At 34.8% G+C, this 26,664-nt stretch overlaps 1 pseudogene; it reads left to right on the top strand.

Moving 5' to 3' along the window:
• LOC107497111 overlaps positions 1-26,664 on the top strand; it is a 54,899-nt pseudogene that overhangs the window by 26,739 nt on the left and 1,496 nt on the right.

Genomic DNA, 26,664 nt, shown 5'->3' on the forward strand with positions numbered 1-26,664 from the left:
ATGTGTATAAAAGAACTTTAAAAAATTATACCTTAAAGTTTAAGGAAATTTGTTTTATAGTGCTTATATTTCTGTATTCTCAAATTAAGGATATGAATCTGAATATGTTCATATATCAAGAGTCTTTCATAACTTCTTCAGTTCTGAATAATTTATTGTAATGTTCAATACACATACCACTTGCTTTGGAAAATAGGTATTTTTCTTGAAAATCAGCATGTGGATAAAATCATATTTTAAGTGGACCAAGGGAGTTCATAATTCAAAGACTAGCATTTTGAAATGCTATGGCAAGTCTAAGTGCTGGTCTTTAAATGTTTAAATAGAATAGCATCTTTAGTAGGTTTACAATAGCTGATAAACTTTGGTTGCCTTCATTTATAAACTAAAATGGAGCTCGGCAGTTTTTGATAGAGTAGTGATTTTCATAAACAAAGCTGCTGCAAAAATGGCTTATTAAGTGTTTCAGATGTCAATGATAATTTCAGAATTCACCTCTCAAGGTTATATTTTCTTGAGATCAAGTCTCACTTTAAGTTTTTTATTACTCACCTTGAATGAAAAGAAACAGAAGGAAATTTTTGTAGGAAAAATGATTTGTTGTTTATGGAGTGACTATTAGAATAAGAAAGGAGGAGATATTTTGTTTAATTTTGACTTAAACAGTGAGATTAAAGATTAAATCTAGCTTAAATGTTTACTTCATTTGCCTTGTATTGAAAATCAGAACCTTTAATTAAGAAAAAAAATCATCAAAGAATAAGCTAAGTGAATAACTTTTTTTGCATTGTTAATGAAATACAACAGAGAATTTTTTGTGTGCTGTTTCATATAATATGTCTTAATAAGGTTGTCTTTAATTCATTATAAAGTCCTACATGCTTTTGAGGCTATAATTGTTTGGTGTTTCTGTTTTGTACCTTTAGTTCTGGATTGCCTTGGTTTTCTTTCCCCTGCCAGTCGAGTTGCTTTATTGATCTGTGCTATTGTGTTTGGGGTCCTTTTGGGAACTCCTGCTGGATGTGTGTCTGATAAAAAATATAAGAGTAAGGATTACAATTGTTATTATTTCAGTAAGTTGGTGTGCTAAATGCAGCATTTAAAAGGTTGTAAAAAATTCCATGGGAAACCTTAGCTGATGTATTAATGTAACTGTGTCTTGGTTACTATAAAGTATTTGTAAAGTAGATGAAATCAAGTTGCTACAGTAATTGTTTTGTTTTCTACTTCTTCAGTATTTATAAGCATTAAATGGAAGACAACTTTTCTTTTGCCGACAGCACTATTCTGTCCTAGGTTAGCATCTCATGTTCTCTTTTCTCTATGCAATTATAATCTTTCTTATACTTTGTCTAGGAAAAATATTGTACATAATAATGAATAGTAGAAAGGATATGAATGGCCACTATGTTTTCTGTAACCGCAGGATTCTCCTTCTGTTGTACCTGCATTCTTTTTGTACCTCTTAACCTCTTAACCTCTAGTACAAAGAGGTGGTAATAGTGCTGCTGCATTCAGTTTTAAATCTTTGTTTTTGAAGCAGATTTCATAAATGCCCATCTCAATTATACATTGCATATCATGTTAGAGTGACAATTTATGTACCACATTGTGTTATTCTCCTTGTTCTTGTCTTCAGTTATTATTTCTTCCTGTATCACCTGGTTATTGCAGTTAAATTAGTGACTATGGTTCCAAGGTAAAGTCAGTTAAAGTGGAGTGTCCGTGGCTGTGAGAATAGCTCATTCAGTCTCCCATTTATAGATATGCTAAATCAGTGGCCAAGCAACAGTAATAGAGCCCAGACTATGTATAACCAAATGTACCTCCTGCATTCTGCCCAATGTTCTTTTTACACTACTTTATTGATAAATTACTGACTCAATTAGGGTTTTATCTCCAAATTCTTTAATATAGTTTGTCTTAATTAGCTTGTATTGCCAGAACAAAACACCATAGTTTAAACAACAGAAATTTATTTATTAACAGCTCTGGAGGCTGTAAAGTTTGAGATGAGAGCACCAATCGGGTCAGGTCCTGGTGAGAACTCTCTTCCTATCTTGCTTATGACTGTTTTCTTGCATGACAGGGAGAAAGATTGAACTTTCTGGTGTCTTTACTTATAAGGGCACTAACCCCATCATGAAGGCTCCATCCTCATGACTTCATCTAAACCCAATCACCTCCCAAAGGTTCCACTTTCAAATACCATCGCATTAAAGATTATGGCTTTAACATGGATTTTTGGAGGAAACAAACATTAAGTCCGCAGCATGTTTCATTTTAAAAAATTCTTTCCTTGAGCACCCAACATAGAAGAACCTACACATATAAAGCAATTATTGATTGACATAAAAGGAGAGATCAACAGTAATACAGTAGGAGACTTTAACACCTCATTGACACCAATGGGAAGACCTTCCAGGCAAGGAATCAATAAGGAAACAATGGGACCAGATGGATTTAATAGATATTTTCAGAGCATTTTACCCTAAAGCAGCAAAATATACATTCTTCTCAAGTGCACATGGAACATTTTCCAACATAGATCATGTGCTAGGGCACGAAACAAGTCTCAATAAATTTAAGAAGATTGAAATCATATCAATTGTTTTCCCTGATCACAATGGCGTGAGACAAGAAATCAACTACAAGAAAAAAAAACTGGAAAATACACAAACACATGAAGGCTAAATGACATACTATTAAACAATGAGTGAGTTATCAATGAGATCAAGGAAGAAATCAAAAGGTACCTGAAGACAAATGAAAATGAAAACACAATGACTCAAAATCTATGGGACACAGAGAAAGCAGTCCTAAGAGGAAAATTCATAGCAACACAGGCCTACCTCAAGAAACAAGAAAAAGCTCAAATAAACAATCTTAAAAGAACTGGAAAAAGAACAGCAAACAAAGCTCAAAAAGAATAGAAGGAAAAAAATAATAAAGATCAGAGTAGAAATACGTGAAATAGAATCTAGAAAAACAATACAAAAGATTAATGAAACCAAGAGCTGGTTCTTTGAAAGGGTAAAAAAAAAATGGCAGGCCCTTAGCCAGACTCATCAAGGAAAAAAGAGAGAGGACTCGAATAAATAAAATCAGAAACAGAAGAGGGGAAATAACTATGGACTCCAGAGAAATATAAAGGATCATAAGAAAATATATGAGGAATTATATGCCAACGAATTGGACAATCTGGAAGAAATGGATCCTGAATAGCCATGGCAATCTTGAGAAAGAAGAACAGAATTGGAGGTATCACACTACCTGATATCAACCTTACTACAATGCTACAGTAATCAAAACAGCATGGTACTGTCATAAAAACAGATACATTGATCAATGGAACAGAATAGAGAGCCCAGAAATAAATCCACACTTAAACACTCAATATATGACAAAGGAGGCAATATTAAGTCTTTTAATTTATGAACAAGGGATGTCTTTCTGTATATTTGGCCTTCTTTAATTTCTTCCAATAATATTATATTTTGTATGATTCTAAATGCTTAAATTTTTGAGACTTGTTTTGTGGCCTAACATATGATCTATTCTGGAGAATGTTCTATGTACACTTATGAAGAATGTACATTCTGCTCTTGTTGGGTAGAGTGTTCTGAAGATGTCTGTTAGGTCTAGTAGGTTTATAGTATCATTAAAACCTTCCATTTCCTTGTTGTTCTTCTGTCAGGTTGATAATCAAGCCTCCAACTAGTATTGTTGTATTATCTATTTCTTCCTTCAGTTCTGTCCATTTTTGCTTCATATATTTTGGGGCTCTGTTGTTAGCTATATACATGCTTATAATTGTTATATATTCTTAATAGATTGATCCTTTTATTGTTCTAAAATGTCCTTCACCTGTCATAATGCTTTTTGTCTTAAAGTCTACTTTGTCTAATAGAAGTATGGCCACTTTAGCTGTCTTTTGGTTAGTTTGCTATATATGCATATATAGCAATATATACATACGTATTCCTTTTACTTTCAAATTTTGTCTCTGAATCAAAATTATGTCTCTCGTAGACCTCATATACTTGGATCATTTTTGTGGGCAATTTTGCCAACCTCTGACTTTTACCTGTAATATTTCATTTATTCACATTTAATGTAATTATTGATAAGGTAGGATTTACATCTGATATTTTGCTTTTTCCTTGCTCTACATCTTAGGCCCTTTTGGTTTCTCTATTCCTCCATTATTGCCTTCCGTAGTATTAAATAGATATTTCCTAATGACCATTTTTATTCTCTTGTTATCTCTTTTATTCTTTTTTTGAGTTATTCCTTAGTGGTTACTTTATGAATTGCAGTTAACATCTCAATTTATAGCAATCTAGTTCAGCATAATATCAACTTAATTTTGATATTATAAAAAAAAAACTTTACTCTTGTATAGCTCCATTCCCTCCTCCCTTCTTTGTGCTGTTATTGTCATACAAATTACATCTTAATACTTTATATGCTCACCAATACAGATTTATAATTATTGTATCATGCAATTGTCTTTTAAGTTAGATAGACAAAATGAATTTTAAATAAGATTTATTAATCATGGGACCTCGGACAAGTTCTTTTACCTCTCTAATCTTAGATTTTCTTATCTGCAGTACAAAAATGATGGTATTATCTACATCATATAGTTGCTAGAGGGATTAAATGGGATAATGCATGTGAAACATTTGGAACAATGCCTAGCAATAACAAGTGCTCAATAAATGGTAGCTTTTGTTATTAGCTATAATTTTTCTATTATCATATTTTTTTCATGCTGTTCCATCTATTTGTAATCCCTTCTTTTCAATTTTTCAATTTACAGTACAATGGTTAAACATTTATATAATTTATGAAGTGATTCCTCTGATTAGTCTAGTATGATTTTGGCACTATACATAGCCATTACAATATTATTGACTATATTGTCTTATGCTGCACTCCACATGACTGTTTTGTGGCTGTTTTGTGACTACTAATTTCTATTTTTTCATCTCTTCACCTTTTTCTATGCATTCTTTAAGTCCCAATCAAACACCACCACTTCCATGTTCTGAAATTGTAGTGTTTATTGTCATTATTACATTTATCACAGTATTCCTTAGATTGCAGTTATTTGTGTTATGTTTTAGCTCTCATTCTACATTCTAAAACGTAACAGTGAGAAGTATGTCTTATTATTTTCTATATCTTTCATAGTGGAGTATAAGTGCCTTATATGTAGTAAGTGCTCAGTAAATATCTACTGCATGATTGAATAATGTGAATAATTTAAAAATGCAAGACAGATTCTGTTTCCTAGTTCTGTTAGTAGAACTAAACATGATTTTAAAGCAATAAGCCAGGCATGATACAAAAGACATATTTCCCTGAAGTGGTTTAGGGGTTCTCTTATGTAGATTGGAGAGACAAGTATTGGGATTCTTATTTCTTAGAATGTGGTAGATTGAAAGAGAATTTCAGTGTTTCACAGTATATAAATGAGCAGTGTAAAATGGACTTAAATTTAAATGGAGAAGAAATTAGACTCATGAACATATATGCTCCTTAAAAGAAATTGAGGAAAGTAAAATTATTAAATGATGTACTTTTCTTTTATGTACCCCAAAAAGTGGTAAGTAAGAAAGGGAAGAGTCAGCATAGTTTAATGATCATGAACTCAAACTTTAATATTAGAAGAATTTGAATTCCAGCACTCAGTATTAGGTAAGTGACTTTGGGTAAATCCTATAGCCTTCCTGATTGTCCATTTCTTTCCTGTAATGCCTATGTCACAGAGTTGTTTAGAGAAGTAAATGAACTAATGTTTGTGCAACAGTTTTATGAGCCATAAAGCATTTTTAGTTACTCTTTTCTTATGTGTTCTTATTGCTCTGTGTTTATCTTTGCTACATTTCCCATGTTGTGCTGTAATTTATTTGTTTATCTCTGTTCCCCACTACATTGAGCTTTATGAGAGCAAAGATTTTTGTTTTATTTATCTTTGAATGACAGAGAGTAACACATAGGTACTCAATAAATGTTTGATGAATGTGTGAATAAATGTTTCAGGTTGGAAGTGAACCCAGGTGACTTCTTAAGTTTCCTTTTAGTTCAGCTGTTTAAGATTCCATAAGAAGGTCTAGAAATAATTAGATATTTACAAAGGAAGAAATATTTAGAATATAAAAAACATGAAATTGAAGGGCAGTTACAGAATTGTTAAACATATATTAACATTCTAGAATGTACTTTCAAAAAGGAAATTGTTGAGATGAGTTAATTGAGTTTATGTATAAGAAGGGAGGCTATGATTCGTCAAGTGAGAAATAATTTTTCTGGCCATGGAATGATAACAGCCAAAATGAATCTCTCAAAAGCTATGAAATTTGGCAGAGGAATATCGTGGCTAAACAAATTCATCAGAACAGAAAGATATTAAAAATGTTTTAAGAAGTATGTTTAAATGGGAACCAGGCTCCCTTATTAAAGTGCCAGAAACTGATGAGATATAAGATGGAAGTTTTGTTGTTGTGTTTGTCATTGTTTGGAAGGATTCAAAGCTATATTTCCAGTAGGAGCAAAGTATGAGCCTTTAAAAAGCAGAATAGATAAACCTACTGACATAGGTTTTAGTAGACAGTAGAGATTATAAACATAAGGTGGAAAGGTGAAGCAGAAATAGTAAAATGAATGCTCGCTTTGGCAGCACATATACTAAAGCTGAAATAGGAAAATGAAAGAACAAATGAGTGAAGTTGGTTTAGAAAGGATTGAATCACTTCTAATGAGAGATGGGGAAGGATCAAAACCAATGATCTTAAATAAGAAATTGAAAAGAGAGGGCAAATACAAAGGCATCATTAGAATCCTGGAATTAGAATAGCCCTTAAGAGAACTTACAACTAAATAACTAACCAGGGATTCCCTAAACTGTAGACCTCAACACCTATCTTGGCACATCATGAAGTGGCTATTATCACATTTCTTTTATGTGATCTTTGACAAAATATCCGAGGAGGGAGAAGATAGATGTGACTGGTGGGGTGGGTTCTCACTGTAGAGGCTTTATTATAGCATAGTGAAATTGGGAAAACTTGCTCTTAAAAAATCAGACACACCCGAGTTAGAATCCCAGCTCAGCCTCTTATCAGTTGTCTGATCTTGAGCAACTACTTAATGTCCCTAAAAGACATTAAGAAAGAACTCTGTCTATTCAGGTAACTCATAGTTTTCCTATGCCTGTATTGGTCATCTAATTTTCCATTTTTTTCCCTGTTTTCCATTTCTTTCTTTTTTAAAATGCTGCTTTCTAAGGCATTTCATCGGCTTTATCTTCCAACCTTTTATTGAGGTTTTAGTTCCTACTGTCATATTTTTAATTCTAAAGAGCTTTTATTTTCTCAATAATCCTTAAAATTTCCTCTTTTTGTCTCATGGATGTAATGTTTCCTCTAATCACTCTGAGAATGTCAAACATAGATTTTCTTTTTTAAAAGATATCTTTAGAGCTTCAGGAATCATCTCTAGACATCCAGTCTTCTGCTGGGGTCAGGAAAGAAAGTTATTTGGCTCTACAAATCTGCAAGTTTAAAAGTATCTTAGGCTGACTTTCAACCAGTCATCCTGGTTTTAGAAACTCCTTTTTCTCTACTTCTAGAGCTACCTGGCACTAAAATTCCTGAGCCTTTTCTTGGAGTTCTATGATGTAAACTGAGTTGTCTCTCAGCTTTCCCTATTGATGACTTGAGATGCAGATTTCCAAGTTCTACTTACTCAGTCACTATTTGTCCATCTGCTACCTGGTTTCTAAACTTTGTTGCTAATGTCTCCTCTCCTGTATCCTAAATTCTGCATATTTATGCTCTTTTAAAATTCCTTTACTATAATTTTATCAGAACTTTGAAGAGGGAGAACTAAATGTGTGAGTTTAACCTGCCATCTTAAAACAAGTCTCTTACTTCTTTTTTTCTTTTATTAGTTTCAACTATACAGTACGTTGGTTAGACATTTATATAGTTTATACAATGATCCCCTGATTGCTCCTTCTCTCCTCTGGCTTTCCACCTATCTTATATATTAATACTAACTGCATTCCCTATGCCATGCTCCCCATCCCCGTGACCATCTATCAACTACTAATTTGTACTTCTTTAACCCTTCACTCCATTCTCCCAGTCCCCCAATCCCCATTCCCTCTGTCCATTGTCAGATTGTCCTCTATATCTGTGAGTTTGTTTTTCATTAGTTTGTTCTTTTTGTTTTTTCAATTCCGCATATAAATGAAATCATATGGTGTTTATCTTTCTCCATCTGACTTATTTCACTCAGGATAATAACTTCTAGGTCCATCCATGTCATTGCAAATGGTAGGATTTTATTTTTTAATGGCTGAATAATATTTGATTGTATATATGGACCATAACTTCTTTATCCAATCATCTGTTGATGGGCATTTAGGTTGCTTCCATATCTTGGATATTGTAAATTGTGCTACCATGAATATTGGAGTGTGTAGCTCTTTAGGAGTTATTGTTTTGGTTTCCTTTGGATAAATACCCAGAAGTGTAATTGCTGGGTCAAAAGTTATATCCATTTTTAATTTTTTGAGAAACCTCCAGACTATTTTCCATAGTGTTTTGATCATAAATGGATGCTGTATCTTGTCAAAGGCTTTTTCTGCATCTATTGATTTGATCATATGATTCTTATTCTTTAATTTGTTTATGTGGTGTATCACATTATTTGCATATGTTGAACCATCCCTGTACCTCTGAGATAAAGCCCACTTGATCATGGTGTATAATCTTTTGAATATGTTGCAGTATTTGGTTCGCTAGTATCCTACTTAGGATTTTTGCATCTGTGTTCATGGGAGGTATAGGTCTATAGTTTTTTGTATGTATTATCTGTATGAGGTTTTGGTATCAGGGTAATTAATATTGGCCTCATAAAATGAGCTAGAAAGTATTGCCTCCAGTTCAAATTATTCTGGAAGAGTTTGAGGAGAATAAATATTAAATCTTCTCTGAACGTTTGGTAGAATTCAGTGGTGAAGCCATCTGGTCCTGGACTTTTACTTTTTGGGAGGTTTTGGAAAATTTATTAAATTTCCATACTGCTGATTGATTTATTTTTTATTTATTTTTTTACACCTACAGCACCTGGTATTCCTAGATGGAATTCTATCCAATTACTAACCAGGCTCAACCCTGCTTAGCTTCCAAGATCAGACAAGATTGGGCCCATTCACAGTGGCATGGCCGTAGACTCTGATCAGTTTATTTAGATTTTCCAGTTCTTCTTGATTCAGTCTAGGAAGGTAGTATCTTTCTAAGAACTTGTCTATTCCTTCTAGGTTATTACATTTGGTGTTATATATTTTGTCATAATATTCTTGTATGATCCTTTGTATTTCTGCAGTGTCTGTCATAATTTCTCCTCTTTCATCCCTGATTTTATTTGTGTCCTTTCTCTTTTTTTCTTCAGTGAGTCTAGCCAAAGGGTTGTCAATTTTATTAATCTTCTCAAAGAACCAGCTCTTTGTTGCATTTATTTTTTCTACTGTTCTTTTGTTTTCGATTTCATTTAATTCTGCTCTATTTTTGATGATTTCCTTCCTTCTGCTGACTTTAGGCTTCATTTGTTTTTCCTTTTCTAGTTTTTTAAGATGAAGTGTTAGGTTATTTATTTGGGCTCATTCTTGTTTTTGGAGATAGACTTGTAATGATATGAACTTTCCTCTTATGATCGCTTTTGCCATGACCCAAAAATTTTGATATGCTGTACTATCTTTTGATGTCTCTTCTTATGTCTTCTCTGACCCAGTCATTTTTCAGTAGCATGCTATTTAATTTCCATGTATTTGTGGTTCTTACCACTTTTTATAGTTAATCTTCAGCTTCAAAGCTTTACGATCAAAGAATATGGCTGGTATGATTTCAACCCTCATATTTTTTGAGGCTATCTCTGTGTCCTAGTATATGGTCAGTCCTAGAGAATGTTCAACATGCACTAGAGAAGACTGTATAAGCAGCTGTTTTGGTATGAAAGGCTCCGTAAATGTCAATTATGTCCAGTTGGTCTAATGTGTCATTTAAGGATGTTATTTCCTTATTGATTTTCTGTTTGAACGATCTGTCCATATCTGACAGTGGGGTATTTTGGTCACCTAGTATGATAGTGTTTTGGACTGTTTTTCCCTTTAGTTCTGTTAGTAATTGCTTTATATATTTCAGGGCTCCCTTTTTGGGAGCTATCAGATAGTAATAAGTGTTATGTCTTCTTGGTGTATGATTCTCTTTATCATTATGATGTTTCTCTCAGTATCTTTCTTTACTTTGTTTATTTTGAAGTCTGTTTCATCCAATATTAGTACTACTACTCCTGCTTTTCTCTGAATGCCATTTGGTTGAAACTTCATTTTCCACTCTTTCACTTTGAGTCTATATTTGTCTTTGGAACTTAGATGTGTCTCTTGGAGGCAGCATATGGTTGGGTTTTGTTTTTTGACCCAGTCTGAAACTCTGTGACTTTTTATTGGTGAGTTCAGTCCATTTACATTTAGGGTGATTATTGAAATATGACATTTTCCTCTAATCATTTTATGTTTTGCTTTCTGGTAGCTCTGCATTTCCATTGCTTCTGTGTCCTTGTGTGTCTATTTTTTGTTTTTGTTTTTGTTGAGTTTTATAGTTTTTCCCTTTGGTCCTTCTTGTTTTATGTCATATATTTCAGTTCCGAATCTTTGACCTGTGGTTACCATTACAAATATGTAGAGGATAGTTACACATGTGCGCGCGTGCGCGCACACACACACACACACACACATTAGTCCATATTCTTCTGCAGGTGCCTTATCTCCATTCCCCTTTGCGAATTTGGATCTTTGAATCCTTCTCTTTTCTGTCATTGCTGTCTCAATTTGTTCCTACGTATGTTGAAAGTTTATCACTATCTTGCTATAGCAAATCTCTTCTTATTGCTTAAGCTTATAATGCCCTTTTCTTAGTAAGGGTTGCAATCCTCTGCTTCTATCTGCCTGCTAGTTGCCTCACTCATAATGTATTTTTTTTTCATTTTGTTTTAGGTTATCTGACCTTTTTCAATATTTCCTGTAATGCAGGCCTCATGGTGGAGAATTTCCTCAATTTTTGTATGTCTAGAAAGGTCTTTATTTCTCTTTCATAACTAAGGGAGAGCTTTGCTGAGTACATTATTCTTGGCTGGTAGTTTCTTTCATTTAATAGTTTGAATATTTCATTCCATTTCTTTCTAGCTTGTAAAGTTTGTGCTGAGAAGTCTAACAGTAATCTAATGGATTTTCCTTTATAGGTTACCATCTTCTTTTCCTCGACTGCCCTGAGAATTCTGTGTTTATCATTGATTTTTGATAATTTCAATATAATGTATCTTGAAGAAGGTCTTTTTGGGTGAGATAATTGGGTGTTCTATTGACTTCTTGAATTCCAAGCTCCAGCTCATTCCTTTGATTTGGAAAATTCTCATCAATTATTTGCCTGAAAATGTTTTCTAATCTCTGATCTTTTTACTCTCCTTCAAGAATGCCCATTATTCTTATGTTTCTTCTCCCAATGGCATCAGCTAGTTCTTGTATTTCTCTTTGATAATTTTTCATTCTTCAGTTTTCCTCTTCTTCCTTCTGGTTTATTTCTAGATTTCTGTCTTCGATATCACTGATCCTTCCCTTCATTTGGTTAACTCTTTCCCCCAAGCTTGCTATTTCATTTTTTATCTCTTGCTGTGTGTTCTTCATCTCCAGAATTTATATTTGGTTCTTTTTGAGGGCTTTAATCTTCTTTATAAAGAACGCATTCTGCTCATCTAGTTGTTTTTTCAGTTCCTGAATTCGTTGATATGCATTGTTTTGGATCTCACCGAGTTTTTCAGAAGCACCATCTTGAAAACTCATTTAAGTCACATATTTCTATGTCTTTAAGCTTATCTTCTGGAGTTCTTTCTTTCTTTCTTTCTTTCTTTCTTTCTTTCTTTCTTTCTTTCTTTCTTTCTTTCTTTCTGAGATGCTTTGTCAACTTGGTTGTTTATGGTGTTTAATGGACCATTTCTCTGCCTGGGCATTAATGGAAGGGAGTTCTGCTTTTTTTCCAGAAAGATTTATTATATAAAGGTGTCTCTTTAGCCTGTTGCAAAGGTGTTTTTCTTTTGGTTTCCAGTAAATAGCATCTAATTCTCTTGGATCTCTATTGTGTTAATAATGCCTTTTTTTCTTATAGATATTCAATCACGCTCGCTACCCTCAGTCTCAATCCCTGTCAGTGTTAGCAATAATTTCAGTAGTGTTTGCTCAGATTCCCCTGGGGCTCCACAGTGTTTGGTCTTGCAGGAAATGGGGGAGTGGCCCTCTGGGTTGGAGAATAGGAGCTGTGGCTCAGCCTGCCATTTTCCAACCGTGGCTGGTCATAATCAACTGTTGCTTCTCTGCCATCCCTACTTTTCTGCCATCCTCACTTCTCTGCTTTCTACACTGATCCCTGGGCACTGCTGCTACATAGAGCTCACAGCTCTCTCAGGCAGGGTTTTCGGGGAACCTGCTATACCTTCTCCCCTTCTCTTCCTCCTGCAGAGAGTTCTGGCTGGGAGAGGCAGCTTCTTTGTTCTCCCAGTTTACCACCTGACTCCCAGGGTTCTGACCTAGGGTAACTCTTATGTGCATATCCCACACTCAGATGTGCTGGTGTGCAGCTTGGATGTTTTTTGTTGTTGAGTTTTAGATGCTCAGCTTATTGTTGTTTCACAAGAAGAGATCTGGGTACGTCTCTCACTCTGTCATGTTTCTGTGCACCATCCCTCTAGTTCTTTTAAATGTAAGGTGAGATTGTTTCTTGAGCTTTTTCTTGTTTCTTGAGGTAAGTCTGTATTATGAATTTCTCTCTTAGGACTATTTACACTGTGTTCCATAGACTTACAGTTGTTATATTTTCATTTTCATTTGTCTCTAGGTATCTTTTGATTTCTTCCTTGACCTCATTGATAACCCACCATTGTATAGTAGCATGTCATTTAGCCTTATGTGTTTGTGTATTTTCCAATTTTTTTTTGTAGTTGATTTCCAATTTCATACCATTGTGGTAAGAGAAGATGGTTGGTATGATTTCAGTCTTCTAAAATTTATTGTGACTTGTTTTGTGTCCTAACATGTAGTCTATTTTGGAAAATGTTCCATGTTTACTTGAGAAAAATGTATATTTTGCTGCTTTGGGGTAAAATACTTTGAGAATATTTATAAAATCTATCTGGTCTAGTCTGTCTTTTAGGCCCATTGTTTTCTTGTTGATTCCTTGCCTGGAAGGTCTGCCCATTGGTGTCAATGGGATGTTAAATTCTTCTACTATGAATGTATTACTGTTTTTTTTCATTATAAAATGGAAGTTTATATGAAAAAGATATTCTCTAAAAAGAAATAATCATTATACTATTGTGATTTGAAAAACATAGGTGTTATCTCTACCTATCTCTTTTCTTCTTTCTCTACTTGTCATAGTCCCAAACGGAGAGATCTAGTTCTATTTTATGAAAGCACATTTTCTTTTTTTAATATTCATACTTTTAATTTTTTTCATTATTCTTATATTTTTAATTTTTTGACATTGTATTATTTTATATTTTTTTCTCATTCCTCCCTTCCCCCTCCCCACTCTCCTCAGGTAACCACTAAAATATTGTCCATGTCCATGAGTCTCTGTTTGTTTGTCCTGTTAATTCCTTGCTTTTACGTTTATATTCCACGTATAAGAGAAATCATGTGATTTTCAACTTTTTCTGCCTGGCTTAGTTCGCTTAGTATGATTATTTCAAGGTCTATCCATGTTGTTGCAAATGGCTGAGTAATATTCCATTGTATATATGTACCACTACTTCTTTAGCCAATTTTCTATCATAGGACACTTCTGTTGCTTCCATGTCCTGGCTACTGTGAATAATGCTGCTATGAACATTGGTGTGCAAATGTCTTTTCAGATATGAGTTTTCAAGTCTTTGGAGTAAATACACAGTAGGGATTGCTGGATCATTGGTAGACAAATTTTTAGTTTTCCATAGTGGCTGTATCGATTTTCAGTCCCACCAGCAGTGTATGAGGGTTCCTATTTCTCCACATCTCCAACATTTCTTATTACTTGTCCTGTTGATTACAGCCATTCTAACAGGTATAAGATAGTATCTCACTGTGGTTTTCATTTGCATTTCCCGAATAGCTAGCAATGTTAAGCATCTTTTCATATATTTGTTGGCCATTTGTATGTCTTCTAGGAAGAAGTGTCTGTCTAGATCCTCTGACCATTTTTTGGCTAGATTACTTGTTTTTCTTTTTGTTGTTATTCAATTGTATGAGTTCTTTGTATATTTTGGATATTAGGCCTTTATGGGAGGTGTTACTTGCAAATATATTTTTCCATTTGGATGGTTGTCTCTTTACCTTGTCGAGGGTTTCCTTTGCTGAGCAGAAGCTTTTTAGTTTGATGTAGTCCCATTCATTTATTTTTGCTTTTACTTTCCTTCTTTTTTCAGATCAAATTCATAAAATCCTCTTTAAATCCAAGGCCCTTCAGTTTAGTTCCTGTGTTTTCTTCTATTCATTTTATTGTTTCAGGTCTTCTATGCAGGTCCTTAATCCATTTTAAGTTAATTTTGGTGTGTAGTGTCAGACAATGGTCTAGTTTCCTTCTTTTGCAGATGGCTTTCCAGTTTTCCCAGCACCATTTATTGAAGAGGTTTTCCTTTCTCCACTTTGTTTTTGGCTTCTTTGTCACAAATTATTTGCTCTTATAAATATAGGTTTACTTCTGGACTCTTGATTCTGTTCAACTGGTCCGTGTGATGTTTTTCTGCCAATACCATGCCATTTTGATTACCATTGCTTTGTGGTATAATTTGAAGTTAGGCAGAGTAATTTCTCTAGCTTCATTCTTTTTTATCAGGATGGCTTTGGCAATTCAGGGTCTTTTTTGCTTCCATACAAATCTTATGATTTTTTTGTTCCATTTCTCTAAAAAATGCCAATGGTCTTTTGATGGGGATTGCATTAAATCTGTATAATGCTTTAGGTAACATGGTCATTTTAAGTAGTTCATTCTTCCAATCCAAGGATGTGGAATATCTCTCCATGTCTTTGTATCTTCTTCGATTTCTTTTAATAGGGTCTTGTAGTTTTCATTATATAGGTCCTTCACATATTTCGTTAAATTTATTCCTAGGTATTTTATTCTTTTTGTTGCAATTACAAAAAGAATTATTTTTTCAACTTCCTTTTTTGACACTTCATTATTAGAATATAGGAACGCTATGGATTTTTGAACATTGATTTTTTATTCAGAAACTTTACTGTACTTGCTTATTGTTTCTAGTAGTGTTCTTGTGGAGTTCTTAGGAATTTCTATATAGAGAATCATGTCATCCGCAAATAGTGACAGTTTGACTTCTTTGTTTCCTATTTGGATGCCTTTTATATCTTACTCTTGCCTGATTGCACTCTCTAGGACCTCCAATGTTATATTGAATAACAGTGGACAGCCTTGCCTTGTTCTTGATCTTCAAAGGAAGATTGTTAGTTTTTCACCATTAAGTATAATGTTGGCTGAGGGTTTGTCAAAGATTGCCTTTATTATGTTAAGTTTCTTTCCTTCTATACTGATTTTGTTAAGTATTTTGATGAGAAATAAATGCTGTACTTTGTCAAAGGCTTTTTCTGCATCTTCTAATATGATCATATGATTGTTATTTTTTCGATTGTTTATGTGGTGTATGACATTAATCGATTTGCATATGTCAAATCACCCCTGTGCCCCTGAGATGACTGTCACTCGATCGTGGTGTATAGCCTTTTTAATATGTTGCTATATTCGGTTCACTAGTATCTTATTTAGTATTTTTGCATCTGTATTCATGAGAGATATTGCTCTGTAGTTTTCTTTTTATGTTATCTGGACCAGGTTTTGGTATCAGGGCAACATTAGCCTCATAAAATGAGCTGGGAAGTATTGCCTCCTATTTGATTTTTTGGAAGAGATTGAGAAGAATAAGTATTAAATCTTCTTTAAGTGTTTGGTAGAGTTCACTGGTGAAGCCATCTGGTCCTGGACTTTTACTTTTTGGTAGGTTTTTTATGATTATTTCAATTTTTATACTGCTGATCAATCTATTCAGGGTTTCCAGTTCTTGATTCAGTCTAGCAAGGTTGTATTTTCCTAAGTGCTGGTCTATTTCTTCTAGGTTATTAAATTTGGTGTTATACACTTTTCATAGTATTCTTGTATGATTTTTTTTGTATTTCTGCTATATCAGTCATAATTTCCAGCTCTGTGTTGCATTTATTTTTTTCTATCGTTTTGTTTTCAATTTCACTTAATTCTGCTCAAATTTTGATTATTTCTTTCCTTCTTTTGACGTTAGGCTTCATTTGTTCTTTGCTTTCTAGTTTTTAAAGATGAAGTGTTAGGTTTTTGGAGAGGCTCATTCTTGTTTTTGGAAATAAGGCTGTAATTATATGAACTTACCTCTTATGACCACTTTTGCTGTGTCCCAAAAGTTTTGATATGCTGTCCTATCATTATCGTTTGTTTCTATGTATTTCTTATTCTCTGTTTTTCTTTTTTCTCTGACCCAGTTATTCTTCAGTAGCATGTTGTTTAACTTACATGTATATGTGGTTCTTTATGCTTTCTTTTTACAGTTGATCTTTAGTTTCAAAGCATTATGATCAGAGAATATGCTTGGTATGATTTCAATCCTCTTATATTTGTCGAGGCTGTCTCTGTGTCCCAGTATGTGGTCAATCCTTGAGAATGTTCCATGTGCACTGGAGAAGACTGTATAAGCAGCTGTTTTGGTATGAAAGGCTCCGTAAATGTCAATTATGTCCAGTTGTCTAATGTATCATTTAAGGACATTATTTCCTTATTGATTTTCTGTTTGGGTGTTCTGTCCATATCTGACAGTGCAGTACTTATGTCCCATACTATGATAGTGTTTTGGACTGTTTCTCCCTTTAGTTCTGTTAGTAATTGCTTTATATATTTCAGGGCTCCCTTTTTGGGAGCTACATAGTAATAAGTGTTATATCTTCTTGGTGTATGATTCCCTTTATCATTATGACGTTTCTCTCAGTATCTTTCTTTACCACTTTTATTTCGAAGTCTATTTCATCCTATATTAGTAGCACTACTCTTACTTTTCTCTGAATGCCATTTGCTTAAAATATCATTTCCCACTCTTTCACTTTGAATCTTTTTGTCTTTGGAGCTGAGATGTTTCTCCTGGAGCCAGCATATGGTTGGGTTTTGTTTTTTGACCCAATATACAACTCTGTATCTTTTTATTGGTGAGTTCAGTCCATTTACATTTAGGGTGATTATAGAAATATGAGGTCTTCTTATAGCCGTTTTATCTTTTGCTATCCAGTAGCTCAGTGTTTCCATTGCTTCCTTGTCCTTGTGTTTCTATTTTCTTTATTTTGGTTGGGTTTTTCCTGTAGTCCTTCTTGTTTTAGGTTATATACTTCAGTTCTGAATCTTTGACATGTGATTGCCATTACAAGCATATAAAGGATATTTATATACATATAGTCATCTATTTTCTTCTGCACATGCGTTATCTCCATTCTCCTTTGTGAATTTGGATCTTTGAACCCACCCCTTTTCAGTCATTGTTATCTCAATTTGCCCCTATATATGCTGAATGTTTATTACTATCTTGCTATACCAAATCTCTTCTTATTTTAAGCTTATAATGCCCTGTTTCTAATAAGGGTTGCACTCCTCTGCTTTTATTTGCCTGATAGTCACTTTACTCCTAATTATGTTTTTTTTTTTTTTTTGTCATTTCGTTTTAGGTAACCTGACCCTTTCAGTATTTCCTGTGGCCTCATAGTGGAGAATTCCCTCAATCTTTGTATATCTGGAAAGGTCTGTATTTTTCCTTCATATCTAAAGGGGAGCTCAGCTGGATATATTTTCTTGGTGATAGTTCCTTTCATTTAATAGTTTGAATATTTGATTTCACTCCTTTCTGGCTTATAATGTTTTTGCTGAGAAGTCAAACGATTATCTAATGGGTTTTCCTCTATAGGTTACTATCTTCTTTTCCCTGGCTGCCCTGAGAATTCTGTCTTTGTCATTGATTTTTGATAATTTTCATACAATGTGTCTTGGAGAAGGCCTTTTTGGGTTGAGATAATTGGGTATTTTATTGACTTCTTGAATTCCAAGCTCCAGGTCATTCCTTAGATTTGGGAAATTCTCATCAACTATTTGTCTGAAAATGCTTTCTAATCCCTGCTTTTTTCCCCTCCCCTTCGATAATGCCCATTATTCTCATGTTTCCTCTCCTGATGGTATCAGCTAGTTCTTGTATTTCTGTTTAATTATTTTTTCATTCTTTGGTTTCTCTCTTCTTCCTTCTGATTTATTTATAGATTTCTGAGTTCAATATCACTGATCCTTTCCTCCATTTGGTTGACTCTATTTCCAAGCATTTACTTCATTTTTCAACTCTTGCCTGATGTTCTTTATCTCCAGAAAGTCTATTTGGTTCTTTTTGAGGGTTTTAATCTCCTTGCTAAAGAACTCGCTCTGCTCATCTATTATTTTTTTCAATTCCTGAAATTTTTTATATTATTCATTTCAGATCTCACTAAGTGTTTTCAGAAGTACCATCCTGAATTCTGTCATTTAAGTTGTCTTGTAGACAGCATATCCATGGGTCTTGTTCTTTTAGCCATTCGGCTACCCTATGTCTTTTGATTGGAGAACTTAATCATTTACATTTAAAGTGATTTCTGAAAGGTACATAGTAACTGTCATTTTATTAATCATATTTGTTATTTCTATTTTCTTTTTTACCCTTTCTCTTTTTACAGAAGTCCCTTTAACATTTCTTGTAATATTGGCTTATTGTTGATGAATTCCTTATGTTTTTTCCTATCTGGGAAGCTCTTTATCTCACCTTCCATTTTAAATGAAAGCCTTGCTAGGTCAAGTATTCCTGGTTGCAGATTCTTGTTTTTTGTAACTTTGAATATTTCTTGCCAGTCCCTTCTGGCCTGCAAAGTTTGCATTGAAAAATCTGTAGACATTCTTATCGGGGTACCCTTGTAAGTAACTAGCTGCTCTTCTCTTACTGCTTTTAAGATTCTCTCTGTCTTTGACCTTTGCATTTTAATGTTCATGTGTCCTGGTGTGGGTCTATTTGAATTTCTCTTGTTTGAGACTCTGTGCTTCCTGAACTTGTGTGTCTAATTCCTTTGCCAGGTTAGGAAAGTTTTCTGTCATTATTTCTTCAAATAGATTCTCAATCCCTTGCTCTCTCTCTTCTCCTTCAGGTACTCTTATGATCTGGATATTTTTATGCTTCATGTTGTCCCAGAGGTCTCTTAAACTATCCTCATTTTTTAAAATTATTTTTTCTTTTTGTTGTTCTGATTGGGTGTATTTGCTACCTTGTCTTCCAGTTCTCCGATTTGATTTGCTTCATTCAATCTATTGTTGAATCTTTCTAGTGTATTGTTCATTTCAATTGTTGTATTTTTCATTTCTGTCTGTTTTTTTATGGTTTCTACATCCTTTTTTTAATGCTTACTATCTCTCTGTTGAGGTTCTTGTTGTGCTCATCCATTCTCCTCCTAAGCTTCTTGAGCCTCCTTATAACCATTATTTTGAACTCTGTCTCTGGTAGGTTGCTTGCCCCCATTTCATTTAGCTTATTTTCTGGAGTTTTCTCCTATTGTTTCATTTGTGGTATGTTTCTTTGTTTTCTCATTTTATTAGCTTCTTTTTGTTCATGTCTGTGTGTCAGAAACCTTTGTTTCATCCTTCAACCTTGGCCAGATGGAAGGTGTCCTATGTGGCCTACTGGCACACTCTCCCTTTCCCCTCATGCTGGGGCTCTGGGTGTGATCTGTGTGTCAGTTGTGTGTGATCTTCTGTTGTTGCTAAGCCTTTATTGTTGTTAGTACATCAGAGGATGGGATTAATGTTCAGACTGACTAAATGTGAGAACTGGCTGCACCTACAGAGGAAGAGTTGCTATGTGGAGGCTGACCCCACTGAGTGAGATTTGCCCTAGCAGGCTTGTGTACTTGTTGCAACCACCCTTTGTGTGTACCGCTAATGTGGCTAGTCAGGAGTTGCTCTGTTGCGGTCTGGTATAAGCCTCTGGATGCATTGGTTTTGTGGCCCCTTCGGAGGGGCTCTCCAGTAGGCCAAGTTCAGCCACTGCTTTTGATTGCTCAAGGCTACCTGGTGGGATCTACAAAGCACCCTCAGATGGTTGTTGCCTATGCTGGATCTATAGGTAAGTGGAAGACACAACACTGTAGACAGCAGTCCGGTTATCCCCCGTCCCTGACCTAGGGCAGTTTAACAGAGGGATCAGTGCTCCTCCAGGTCTGACACTGCCTGTCAGTTGCCTGTTAAGTCTCTGAAACTGGAAAAGCCTCTGGGTCACATGCATGTTGGGTGGCACAGGGATCCCAGGAGTCTTCTGGGTCTATGGAGTAAATTTCCCCCTGCCACTGCAGTGTCAGTTCACATGCCAGCACTGTCTCTGTGGCTCCTGTACAAGTTTCCACTCATAGCAAGTTCAGCTGCTGCTCACCTTGGGCCTAAATGTGCTACCCCAGGGCAGGGGCAGCTGCTTATCAGTGCACGGCAGGTACTTTGTATATTAGATGTGGCAGGAGCTCAGTGAGTCAGGGGCTGTCAGGCCAGTACAAACCTCTGCAATCCCCTCAAGAGATATTGTAACCCGTCCAGGCAGCACTGGTCTGCCCACAACTGTTTTCCCCAAAATGTGCTCACCGTCTAGCTAAATTCTGTTGCCTATGCAGACTGCGCAACCCCAGAGCCAAGCAGGGCACAGGAGGCTGCCTGTCAATAGGCTACAGGCACTTTGTGGCTTGAGTGAAGCAGGGTCTCAGGGAGACTAGGGTCGTCAGTCCAATACAGCCTTGGTTTTGCTGCAACTTCTTTGCCTAGGCATTCTTGTTTTAGTCACAGATCACAGTGAGACCAGACCCCATTGAAAGCTTGCCCCAGAATTGGCACAGCGCATGACAGCCATCCAGCAACAAAAGCCCCGGGCCATATGCAGGTGGGTGGGGCGGGCTGATCCCCTCAGGCCAGCAATTCCTAATGGCCTTGTGAGAGGACTCTGCACAGTCAGCAGTCTGTAGATTGCCTGGTAGGAGGGCAGGACTAAGGTAGATGGTGGCCATCCTTCCAGCCCTCATTCTGGTGCCAGGTACTGTAGACTTTCTCAGTATGCTTCCCACGTGAGACTTTGATCCATTACCAGTGTCCTGGGTGAGTGTCCACAGGTCAGAAAGCCTGAGCATGGGTCCTTCAAAGGGGCATCTAGGATTTCGGTCTCCTTCCATCTCACCCAGATGGCCAGAATCTCCTCTGGACTTTACAGTCAGAGTTATCGGAATCTCCTCTTCCTTGGGCTGGGACCCTGGGCTGGGAAGCCCCCAGATGAGGCCAGGACCCCCTTCTCCTTTAGGGTAGCCTCTGCAGCTTTGCTGTCCTTCCTGGTGATCCTCCACCACCCACAGGCGTGTTTTGTACCCGATTTGCGACTTTGCCCCTCTGACCAGCTTTGATGTGGCTCCATTATATTATCAAGCATAGGCGTTACATTGAGCTGGATTTCAGATGATACTCCAAGGTGATTATTTTATAATTAGGTTGTAATTTCCATGTGGACTTGGGAAGAGGCAAACTCTGCTTTTACCTAGTCTGCCATCTTCCACCTTAGGTTCATCTCTTACTTTTTAATGTCTTTTTTTTGTCCACCCTTTACATTTTAATCATCCTCACAGTGTACAGATTCTTACCATTTTGTATATCTAATCTCCCTGTCCCTAGCGTGTCTCTATCCTGTCCTCTGTAATGCCGTAGATTCATCTTCCTAAAAAACTGCACTGTATACCTCAGTTTTGAGTATAAAAACCTTTCGGTTGCTTCCTGATGATGACAGGATAAAGTCTACCTTTCTTAACCTGACATTAAAAGCCATCCACAATCTAGCCTCTGCCCACTTTTACCACTTCATCTTTTAGGTTTTCAGGGACACTCACATCCATACCCATACCCATACTCGCCCATAACTTTGATCAAACTTGTCTGGAACAAATAGAAGCCCGAAAACTGAGCTTGCCTGGTGATTTATCCAGTAGATTTTAGCAGATTTTGAGTGACTAATTTAAAACTCTGTTTTAAGTGAATACGTCTGACCTGAAGCTTGTTATTGCTCATTTCAGTCTAGGATTCCGAAATCTGTTTTTAATATATGGATTTTTAAAATTGTGTTCAGTATATTACATATTGTATGGTAAATTTAAATGATACTATTTGGGCATGTTTATTTTCTTCTAGACTCTGGAGGTGCAAATATGAGTAGGAGGTGGAACTTATGTCCTATAATAAGCTGCTATCTTATATGGTATTGGGTTTAAGCCCCTACTCAATTACTGGGTTTACATAGTGCGATTTAATATTCTTCTAGGGTTTAACTTTGTCATTTATTATATAGTTACCACTAAAAGAATGTTATGACATTCACATAAAGCACATTTATAACATTTTCCTGAAGCATATTGTTTTTTGATGATTTTTCCCCCTAGTTTTCTCTTCACTGTCTTTTTTATTATGAACCAAATTATTCAGGTGGAAAGTCATTGCCTGCCATCTCCTTTGATACTCTAATAGGTATCCTTGCAATGTGGTTTGGAATCTCGGTACCACTGACATTTTTTGGTGCATACTTTGGAAGCAAGAAGAAGGTCAACTTTTAAAATACTGTGTTTGGCCATCAAGTGATGTCTGAAATAATACCTCAGTGTGTATATACTATACATGGAACACAAAGTGTACCACTGAAGAAAACTACAAAAAATAATAAGTTTGGAATAAAATATTTTTAAAATTTTTAAATAAAAGGCATTGATACTTTAAAAGACTTTTTAAAATGCATTTCCCTCTTTATAGGTTGTTCATATTCCCCTCTAATAGACAAAATTATAAAGACATATTATAGGAAGGTTGACTTTAACAAAGTCAGAAAAGTAATAAGATTATACAGTGGGGAAGGAAAACCAAGATATAGTCTAAGAAATGGAGCTGTTCAGTTTACAGATTTGAAGTTAGCCTATTCCTTGTATAGGGAAAGGAGCAAGATACCAAAAAATCTAAATGAGTCCACGCTGAAAAAGAATTGTACAAAGATATAACATGAGTTTGCAGGGACAAAATCAGACAAGGTAAAACAGGAGGGAGAGTTAGAGAGCAGAAAAAAGAAATTTTCAGGAAACTATTGACAAATTTTGAGAGACAAATTCTTAGACAAACTTTAAAAACTTTTTGACATCATGTAGTATTTTATACTGAAATAACCACTAATAAATATTGTCTAGTTTCTCCCTTGAAAATTATAAGAAAGTATAAGCATCTTTATTGTTTAGCTGTGTGCTATCTAGTATGGTAGCCACTAGCCACATGTGGCATTTGAATGCTTAAAATAGTTCAAATTGAGATATGCTGTAAGTGAAAAATTAACACTGGTTTTCAAACACACAGAGCAACAACAAGAATATAAAAAATCTGATGAATAATTTTTGTATTGATCCCAAATTTAAATGATACTATTTGGGCATGTTAGATAAAATGAAATAAATTAATTTCTTTTTACTTTGAAAAATGCAGCTACTAAAAATTTAAAACTGCATATGTGGCTTGCATTATGTTTCTATTGCACAGCATTGGTTTAGCCTCTACCCATGTGACTGCTCTTGGAAATGTTCCATGTCTTGTTCAGATTCAACATTCTGTATTGTGATTATATCTGTATAAATTTACGTAGATTTCATGCCATACTCATTTTCACTTGATTTATTTTTGAGCAGTTCAGCTGTCCAGTTCACACAAGCCAGATTCCCTGTCAGATTTCTCAACAGACTTTCTTTGGAAAGCTACTTTTTGGCATCGTAATCAGTGGCATTTTACCTTTTGGCTGTATTTTTATTCAACTCTTTTTTATTCTAAACAGTATTTGGTGAGTATTGTATCTTCATTATCTCAAAAATCATAATTGTTAATAAATTAATATTCCTATATTTCGAGGTGGTTAAATTTTGGTATGGCAAAGCTTCATTTGTCCTTGCTTTATCCAGGAAATAACCATGTGACTTGGGAGAATTTAACTAAGACTTAATTCTCAAAAATTTAAAGCCTGTTTTTCATAGGAATTTATATAAATGTTTCCTTTTAAAAATTAATTACCTTTTGTAAGCTTTCCCAGGTGAGTTAGAGAAGTTGATCTCAAACCGTACTTGTCTGAGACTTTGCAGGGAGTGGAAGGGGTATCCCTTGGAGGGAAGTACCTAAGGATAGGAAGGGGTATCTCTGATTTTTATCTGTTTTAAATACTGGCCTTCTATGAGATATTTCAGTTAGAGTTTCTCTGTTAAAAATAATTTTAAGATCACTGACTTTGGATCTTCATCTGTACTAAGTTGTAAGTAATGTTTTTCTGTCCTTTCTGACAACTGTTAGTTCTGGTGTCAGGATGCTTGCTCCTTATTGCTTTCCTCTTTTTATTTGCTACTTTGAATCTGTTATGGTTTAAGAATTCTAATAACCAAAGTAGTTAGAAAGCATGTAAAGTAGAAACCAGGGCCCTCTGATTAAGGTTCAACAGCTTGGGTGCCCAAGCTTTGCTCTGAGGTCTTTTATTTTCTTTCCTTTTTTTTGCTTCTAAGTACTTTATTTTTAAATTTTTATTTTATTTTCTTACTTCCTGATTCTTGACTGCATTCTGATTTCAGGAGCTGGCCATGTAGGGTATTACCATAGAGGGATTTTTGGAGATCCCTCTCCATAAAATAAAATGCAGCAGCCAACTGTGTATGTTTATAACACTTTTGTCCCAAAGGAATCTTGCAGACAAAACTTTTAAGCCCTCAGAAATTAGGCTTAATCATACACATTAATTGTTCAACTTTTAAACAGCATTAAGCCAAATTTATTTGAAAGATAAGCAATAAAATCTATTATTCTGTCAGCAACTAAATATTTAACATGCCGCAGTATAGATTATAGTAGCCATATTTTCCAGAAGTTTTTAATGGAAAATTAATTTTAAAGCACAAACTAAACTATTCATTAGACAACTTAATTTTTGGTTTAATGAGAAACAGGGTACTTGTTGTGTACAACTTTGTATATATTTATTGCCTATATAAATGATTGTCTCCAACCCCCATCCTTCGTCCTCACACCAAGGTATATATTTTAAATGAGATTTTAAAATGGGGCGTTGATTGCTTCATGAGTTTATCTTCATAAGGCTTTTAAAATTTTATATTGCTCACCCAAATTTAGTCAGTTCAGCCCTATAATAATGAAATAAATTACTTTATTATTTCAAAATTGGACTTAATGTAATCCATGCAAAGATTTTTTAAAAGATGTATATTTGAAAGTATTTAATAGAATTATGTGTGCCGTGCTATAACGACCTATTTGGGAAGACTGACTGTTAATAGACCTTCAAAGGCAAAGTGCTGTTTGAGTCTCTGGTTTTCTGTTGTATAATATAGTCACTGATATTTAGGGCATTTACAACCTTCCATTTCTAAAGAGAAAGCATGTTTTAAAACATATATTGAGAAAATTATAGAGATATTGGTAGGTCTTAAGTGAAAACTAAATTATATGAGCAAAGAAATATGGAATATGGATAAGTAGCATCACTGATTCTGACTAGAGAAGATATGGCCAAACTCTGAGGCTGAATAGATAAGGGAACATAAACTTATTGATACTAGATGGATAGATGAAGGTTTGGAATGAAGAATTAAGAATTAGTAAAGTGTGTGCTTTTCTGTATAGATTTGGACTGATCTTTTAGTGCTTTTAAGTTCGAGTTAATTTTAAAGCTATCATTTTTACTTTCAGGTCTCATCAGATATACTTCATCTTTGCTTTCCTTTTCTTAGTCTTTATAATTCTACTGATTACCTGTTAAGAAGCTACAGTTCTGCTGTTATTTTCATTTATGTGCTGAGGTAAAACATAAGAAACTAATGCATGTTAAGCTTTCTAAACTTGCATTATTAAAATTAGAAGTCTGTATTGAGAAAGGATATAAATGTTAACTGTGTGGTTTCTACAATTTGGGATCGGTTTTATATAGTGTTTTCCTAATGCCATTTTGATTTTGATGCAGCTATCAAGTTAATGCTACTTTGATGGAAAATTTAAACAGAAAATAATTTATCTCTGGCTGGTTACTTTAATTGCTGCATAATATTCAGTTAACATAGAAAATATAGGGAACTGATTTGATATTTAGACATATAAAAGATCTGGTTCAATGATGTTTTCTTTTTAACAATTACTTTTTTCTTGTAGCTTAGGCCAGGATTATGTTTTATGGGTTTGAAATGGCTACTAAATGCAATTTCTCTTTAATTTTATTACCTTTTGGTTACCATGGGCATAAATAGTTCTTTTTACTCTACTCCTCCATTTTTTTCCTGATGTTATTCTGGATTACTAAGGTAGGGGTGAACATTGTTTTTTAAAAATCTTCTAAATCCCTCTTGTCCTGATAGTTAAAAGTGACTCTCTAAAGGTGACCATAGAGGTTTTA

Source organism: Rousettus aegyptiacus, unplaced genomic scaffold (assembly GCF_014176215.1).
Source record: "Rousettus aegyptiacus isolate mRouAeg1 unplaced genomic scaffold, mRouAeg1.p scaffold_m13_p_9, whole genome shotgun sequence".
NCBI classification, from domain to species: Eukaryota; Metazoa; Chordata; class Mammalia; order Chiroptera; family Pteropodidae; genus Rousettus; species Rousettus aegyptiacus.